The 7,574-nt window shown below is 40.2% G+C and overlaps 1 pseudogene; it reads left to right on the top strand.

Moving 5' to 3' along the window:
* The first annotated feature begins 3,830 nt into the window (after window positions 1-3,830).
* Window positions 3,831-7,355, top strand: LOC139016695 (GTPase IMAP family member 5-like; annotated as a pseudogene).
* Window positions 7,356-7,574: the final 219 nt, after the last annotated feature.

Genomic DNA, 7,574 nt, shown 5'->3' with positions numbered 1-7,574 from the left:
TTGTAGCCAACTGCAAAGAAGAAATCAATGTTTAGATTTGTATTTCTTGATGATTAGTGACTTTGAGCATGTTCTCATATGCCTCTTGGCCATCCTTATATCTTCTTTCGAAAAGTGTCTATTTAGGTCTGTTGCCTGTTTTTTGATTGGGTTATTTATCTTCCTTTTGTTAAGTTGTATGAGTTCCCTGTACATGTTGGAGATTAAACCCTTATTGGTGATAACATTGGCAAATATGTTCTCCCATATAGTGGGCTTTCTTGTTGTTTTGCTGATGGTTTCTTTTGATGTGCTAAAGCTTTTTATTTTGATGTAGTCCCATTTGTTTATTTTCCCTTTAGTTTCCATTGCCCTGGGAGCTGTATTGGTGAAGAAATTGCTTTGGCATATGTCTGAGATTCCGCTGCTTGTGGATTCCTCTAGTATTTTTATGGTTTATGTTTAAGTCCATTATCCATTTTGAGTATATTTTTGTGTATGGTGTAAGGTGATATGGAGATAAGAAAAGTATGGAGTTTTCTCAAAAAACAAGAAATGGAACTCCCATTTGACTTTGTGATCCCACATCTAGGTATGTATCCCAAGAAACTAAAAACACCAATCAGAAAGGATATATGCACCCCTATGTTCATAGCAGCACAATTCACCATAGCTAAGATTTGGAAACAGCCTAAGTGCCCATCAGCAGATGAGTGGATTAAAAAACTGTGGTACATCTACACAATAGAACACTACACTCCATTAAAAAAGAAGGAGTTCTTGCCATTTGCAACAGCATGGTTGGAACTGGAGAGCATCATGCTAAGCAAAATAAGCCAGTCAGATAAAGATGAATATCATATGACCTCACTCATTTATGGAATATAATGGACAACATAAACTGATGAACAAAAACAGATCCAGAGACAAAGAAGCATTGATCAGACTGTAAAATCTCAGAGGGAAGTTAGGGGAAGATGGGGGTAAGGGGAGAGATCAACCAAAGGACTTGTATGCTTGCATATAAACTTAAGCAATGGATACAGATCACAGGGGGTGAGGGCATGAGTGTGGGGGGGTGGTAGGGGATAATGGGCCGATAAGGACACATATGTAATACTTTAATCAATAAGGAAAAATAAAATAAAAGAAAAATCAATGTTTAATTAACCAGATAGTGTATAAAAGCACTCCCTTTGGGGAGACAGAGCTTTGTCTGTGAATCCTCCATCTCCTTTACTTGATGAAGAAAATAAAACTACCTCGCTTAAACCATGTCTTGTGCTTAAATAGAGCATCCAAGCATGAAAGCCTTGAGTAACATCAGGAAACTTTAGCCACAAAGTGACTAAGTCCAAGACAGGTTAGAAGATATAAGATCTAAGAGTTGCTGGTGCGTTAACAATAGCTATTACAGATGTTAACCAAACAATAGTTTCCTGCTGTGGAAAACAAACACTCCTCTACTTGCAACAAATGAAGAAAATGCTATAGTGCAATGACTAAAACGACCCCTTTATGATGAGTTTGGCCTTGTAGCCAAACTCTTCTCAAAGTAACGTTTTGCTTGTTGCTTTTTGCTATGTGATCCTAACTTTAAGACAAAGGTTGGGGTGAAACGTTAAAAAACACCAACTTATTTCCAAAGCAGTGGCCTCTAATTTTACATACTTTTCCTGGTGCCCAGATTGGAGGAGCTCAATGTAAGTGTTACAGGTGGTGCCAGAATATGTGTGAATAACAGGTACAAGGTTCTGCATTATGGTGGCTTTTCCCTGCAGAAATTTTCAGACAAAGTGTTTCCAATGGACTTGATCACTTATCCAGCAGTTGTTAGTGAAGTGCCCAGTGAGGAACCCATATTGGAACGACCTTTAGAACTACAGCTCTGAGCAACAAACAAGTGCCTGGTCTCAAGCCGCACCAGAAGCCACCCAGAGTGTGAAACCACAAGGGCAAAGTATAAGCCAATGTCAAACCCAGTCACCTAGAAAACAAAGGACGATGAGACCAAAAGCTGCAAAACAGGAAGCACAGCACAAAACCGCTTTTCTCAGCCAACAGCTTGAGACTCTAAACAAAATCAAGAATGAAAAAGAAAGAGAAAGCAATCAGACAACTGAAATAACAGGCAGCAGCCAGCAAATTGATAGGAAAACCAGTTGGAGAAAATTCCAAAGGAGACAGCCCTTTTCCTGCAGCTAGGAGATTTGAATGGAGTCTTTTAAAAGTCTAAGAAAACAAATGGTTACCTGAAATAACCACACATATGTTTCTTTTAATCAGGAAGGGAGTAACCTGAATGTTTTTTGGTCCACACTTGATATTTGTCTATAATTTATCCAATATTTCCAACTAGTGGAAAATTTAAAACTGTTTGTTAAATCAACTGTTCCTGCCTTTCAATATAAAGTGGGGAGCACGGAGAGTAGGTGTTTTGGTTTGTTGCTTTCTAAACCAAAGCTGGAGTGTCTAAAAGAGACATGATTTTTATCCACTTTTATGAAGGACAAAATCTCATATACACAAATAAAAGCGTCTTAAAAATTAGAGGGGGGAAAAGAGGGAAGAGCAAAGAGAAGAGAGTCATCAGAATGAGAAAGTATGTGTGCTGAATCTTGTACTCTGTAGCATTTCCAGTAAAGTTTCTAAAACTAAGAATGAAATAGCTGAATGTGAATAGTTCTGCATAAATATTAGTGTGTTTTAAGAAACAGTAAAAATGGTGCATTTGGGGCCTTCAGAGTCACAGGCTGAAGTAGAAACAGTGCACAATGTCACAGGAATGAGGAAACAGGAGAGGCTGAGGTAAAGGAAGGGGAACTCTTAGAAACAGAGGGGAGGACTGTGAAGTCTTCCGTGCTGTGTAATGGTAGCTTGGACCAATTTCACCAAGTCACCAAGGAGTGGGGGACACTCAACTTATATACGACCAACAAATTATTGAGGGCCCTGGAGATATTGGATATTGGGGTGTAATTTGATAAGTAAAATATTATAAATCCCAGATATCTATAATTATATATAGTACATACTTCTCACATATGTACTTGTATCTGTAAGTTGCCTCATTCAATTTGCTACTATTTTGGTGAGGATTTTTATGTCTATATTCATAAAGGATACTGGTCTGTAGTTTTTTTTTCTTGCAGTATCTTTGAAGGATACTCACCTCATGGAATGAATGATGAAGTACTTCCTCCTCTCCTGGTTTTTGAAAGTGTCTGCAATGTATTGGTGTTAATTCTTTAAATGTTTAATGAATTCACTAGTGAAGCCATCTGGTACGGGGCTTTTCTTTGGTTGTAGGTTTTTATTTTAATTTAACCTCTTTTCGATTTAATTTTGGCTTAAGTCACCTTCAGTAGCTTGTGTCCTTTTTTTTTTTTTTAATATATTTTATTGATTTTTTACAGAGAGGAAGGGAGAGAGATAGAGAGTCAGAAACATCGATGAGAGAGAAACATCGATCAGCCGCCACCTGCACATCTCCTACTGGGGATGTGCCCGCAACCCAGGTACATGCCCTTGACCGGGAACCCGGGACCCTTCAGTCCGCAGGCCGACGCTCTATCCACTGAGCCAAACCGGTTTCGGCAGCTTGTGTCCTTGTAGGAATCTAATGTACAGCATAAAAAAGCAAGAGTAGAAAAGAAAATTTACTAGCAGTTAGCTGACAGATTCCAGCTGCCAGAACCCACCTGAGGTTTACCTATGGAGGGCCAAAAAAAATCCCACTGTAGTAATAGAAAAGTGTGCAAACATTTCTATATAACAGAAGCAACCTGAATAGAAAACAAACTATGAAAACCATTTTAAATTCAATGGTAATCAGTAAAGTGGATGTCTAAATGGACGAAGACATTATGTCCGTAAGGTGATAAAAAATTAACAGTGGAATATCACCATGTGCAAGTGCAGATTTGGGGACTTCTCACACATGGCTTGTGTCAGTGAGAATTGGCATAGTGGTCTCGAGCCATATTGACAATATCTAGTCAGATGAAAGCCATCCATCAATTGTTGCACAGAGATATGCAGTATGTGGGGATTATTTTGCAGGAAGCATATATTTTGGAACATCTTTAAACTTTGTTAATAAAAAATTGGATACAATTTTATACAAATAATGTCTATTATGTAAAAGCTTAAAATACAAAATCAGTATTAGACATTACCTACAGATACATGTGTATGTAGAAGTGTAAATACTCACATGAGATGATACAGAAAAAAGCTCAGAATATTGGTTGCCTCTGAAGGGCAGAGGGAGGGAGAAAAACATAAATGAAATTCATGTGTAATGTGTTAACTTTTTAATCAAATATTTGCAGTAAAAATACCAAAATACTTACCAGTACAATTGTTCATTGCAAATTGTAGGTTTTTGTTTTGTTTCATAAGTTCACTTAAAAACTTGTTTCATAACTGCATAATATTTAAAACTAAAAAAGTAAATATAACCTCATCTTAGGTATGTAACATCTTGCCTTTTCTAACACCAAAATGAGTGACACAATATTATGCCTCAGTTGAATGAGACATTTATGCCAATTGTTGCCAATGGTTGTGCCAATTTCTGTTTAAATCTTCTGAGACACAAAATGGCGATCACTGGGAGACAAGGGCCTCAGAGCCAGCCAGGAAAAACAGTTGATTATATACTGAGCAGGAAATGAGTTTTTCTTGAATTTGTCCTCAGTGTTGATGCTTTCTCTTTGGCCATGGCACCCACTTCTCTCCACCAACTGCTCAGGGGGCTAATCACAAACTTGCTAGAACAGAGAAAAAAATTACCTTGCTGTAAATGACATTGGCTTGTTTGAAGTAATGAGAATTTCCAGGGCCAAACACGCTTTGTGTCACATGGGTATCCAGTGGCCAAGAGGAAAAGTACAGGTTGGACCTGGGACACGAGTCCTTCAAGGACTGACATGAGGGGAAGTACTTTTTCCAGAAAGTTGGCCTACTATGAGTCCAAAACATAAAATAAGATAATGTTTCCTTCCTCATTCCACAAATAATGCTTTTTTCATATCATGTCTTTTCCAGTTGGAGGAAATTAAACAATGGATTGGTTTTAAAACATTTCCTGCTTTTCTGTAAGCTGGCACAGAAAAAAAGGGACCAAGCATTGTGTTCACAGTGCATTGTGTTAGCATCACCAGGTTCGCTTAAAGTTATGTATAGACTTTTGAGGGCATAATGCCAGTTAGAAAACTAGCAATGGAAATGGTTCCTCGATGGAGAATTATTCTTAGGAGTCTGAACTGGATGTGACCTCAAGCCTTACCAGCTTATTTTTTACTCTTTTCCTGTTTTTATCCCAGAAGAGGATGGAAGGACTTCCAAAGAGCAGCTATGGAACTAAGGCTGAAAGGTTCCAAGTTCTCAAGAGGCACCGTTTCCTCACCTCAAACACAGTGACAGAAACCCAGTGTTTTAAACTGAAGAAGAAAAAGTCAGTGCTCATTTCTTCTTTACCTTCCCCACCACCTTCACCCCCTCCTCCACCCAACCCCTTCAGTACAATGCTTTCCGTGCTCATGAGGTGTGGGAAATGTGGAAATGAAACCTCAGGTCAGAAGTTGCAGGGTTTTGAACTGAATTGTGAATAAAATTTCGCTTTCCTTGTCCACTTTGAGCAGAAAATGGAAATACCTCCCAGAAAGATTTACTAATCATGCAGGCTACAAAACACCCCAGAACACTGCAGAAAAGGAAGAGCCAACACAGGGTAGAAGAATTAAAATAATAGATTTTAGGACACTGCAATGAACTTATAATTCATTTGGGCTCATAGAACTCTTGAACTCCCCGGATTCTCATCCTGGAAGGTTTTAGCTCCTGGCTCAGCATCGCCCTCTCCAACACCACTTTTGTTAACTTCCTGTCATTCAATCAGCCAAGTAGGTGACCTTTCCATCCCATGTACTAATGGTCTTAACTTCCATCCTCTTCAGCCACCCATCCTGAGTCATCTCTCAGGCTTTGCCTTTGACAGTAACTATGACCTTTCTATTATCTCAATTTCAAGCAGAGAACTCCCCACCCAAAGAACAGAGACCCAGGGACCTCAGCTGGTCCTTGGTGGAAGGTCACAGCTGACACTTCCTTTTCTCCCAAGGTTGAGGTGAATATGTTGAGCACTTCTACACAAGTGTTCCTGGTTATTTGTGAGTGAAAGGAAGTGGTAATATTTTCCCATGTGTGACTTCTCATCCTTTGCATTCTTCTAATCTCACATTTATTTAACATGCAACTGGGCCAGGCACCATCTCTGGAGAACCACAGGAACCACTTTTCTTAACTATCTTCCCTGGTCTTGTTGAAGGACTTGAAGCAACCTCCTCAGTGTACCAGTTCTTACTGTTGGATATGGGTCCAAGGGGGGTTTCCTACATAGACTTCCTATGACCTGAGAACCTCCTAAAGTTGTTGGAAACTTTTGTGTGTATTTAGATATGACAGTTTCCTGGGAGGGAGGTCCACAGCTTTAATGAGATACAATGAGGGTCCATGACTATAAAATCTGAAGCAGCACTAGCTTAATAAGACATACTTTTTCTCTTTCAGGCAGTGCAGAAGACAACCAGTTTGCATCATCTTCTTCACTGAGGCTCATCCTGGTGGGCCAATCTGGTTGCGGGAAAAGTGCCACTGAGAAAAAGTGCCTCTGTCAACCTGTGTTTGAGTCCAGGCTGGGGGCCCAGGCTGTGGCCAGAATGTGTCAGTTGCTCACAGGCATGAGGAATGGAAGGAACATCCTGGTGGTTGACACACCCTCTATCTTTGAGGCCAAGGCCCAGGATCAAGAAATGTACAAGGACATCGGAGACTGCTACCTGCTCTCAGCCCCAGGGCCCCATATGCTTCTGCTGGTGACACAGCTGGGGCACTTCACTACCCGGGACACGGTGGCAGTGAGGAGGGTGAAGGAAGTCTTTGGGGCAGGAGCCTGAGACTCGTGGTGGTCATCTTCACCCACAAGGAGGACTTAAGGGATGCACAAAACAGGCAACCTCAGCCTGCAGATCCTGGTCCAGGAGTGTGGGAAGAGGTACTGTGGTCTCAACAACAAGGCTACTGGGGAGGAGCAGAGGGAGCAGCTGGAGAAGCTGATGGCTGTGGTTGAGAACTTGGAGAGGGATAACCAGGTTAACTACTACACAAATGACCTCTTCTGTGATGCACAGGTGCCCCAGGGAGGTGGGGAAGGCACCCTAGGAGAAGAGCACAGGAGCTACCTGGCCAAAGTTCAAGTGCACATTGAAGAGCAAAAGCGAGACCTGAAGGAGACTGGGAGTCACGGGGCATCCAAGGCGGTGCACACAGTCAAAAAGTGTATTTTGCCTGATATAAGTGTGTTATTTTAGCTTTTTTATTTTTTCATTTTAATTTCATGAAATATATTTTCCACCCCTTTACTTTCAGTCTCTGTGTGTCTTTCATTTTTTGGGGAGTGTCTCATAAACAGCATATATATCTCTTGTTTTGTCACTATTCAGCTATCCTATACCCTTTGATTAGAGCATTTCATCCATTTACATTTAAATTGATTATTGATAAGTATGTTTTTATTGCCATTTTAAAAA

The sequence above is a fragment of the Myotis yumanensis genome, unplaced genomic scaffold, assembly GCF_028538775.1.
Source record: "Myotis yumanensis isolate MYYU_CA2020_CCGP unplaced genomic scaffold, mMyoYum1.0.hap1 SCAF_9, whole genome shotgun sequence".
Classification (NCBI taxonomy): domain Eukaryota; kingdom Metazoa; phylum Chordata; class Mammalia; order Chiroptera; family Vespertilionidae; genus Myotis; species Myotis yumanensis.
The sequence above is the reverse complement of the archived record's forward strand: the minus strand, read 5'-3'. Positions and strand labels throughout refer to the sequence as shown.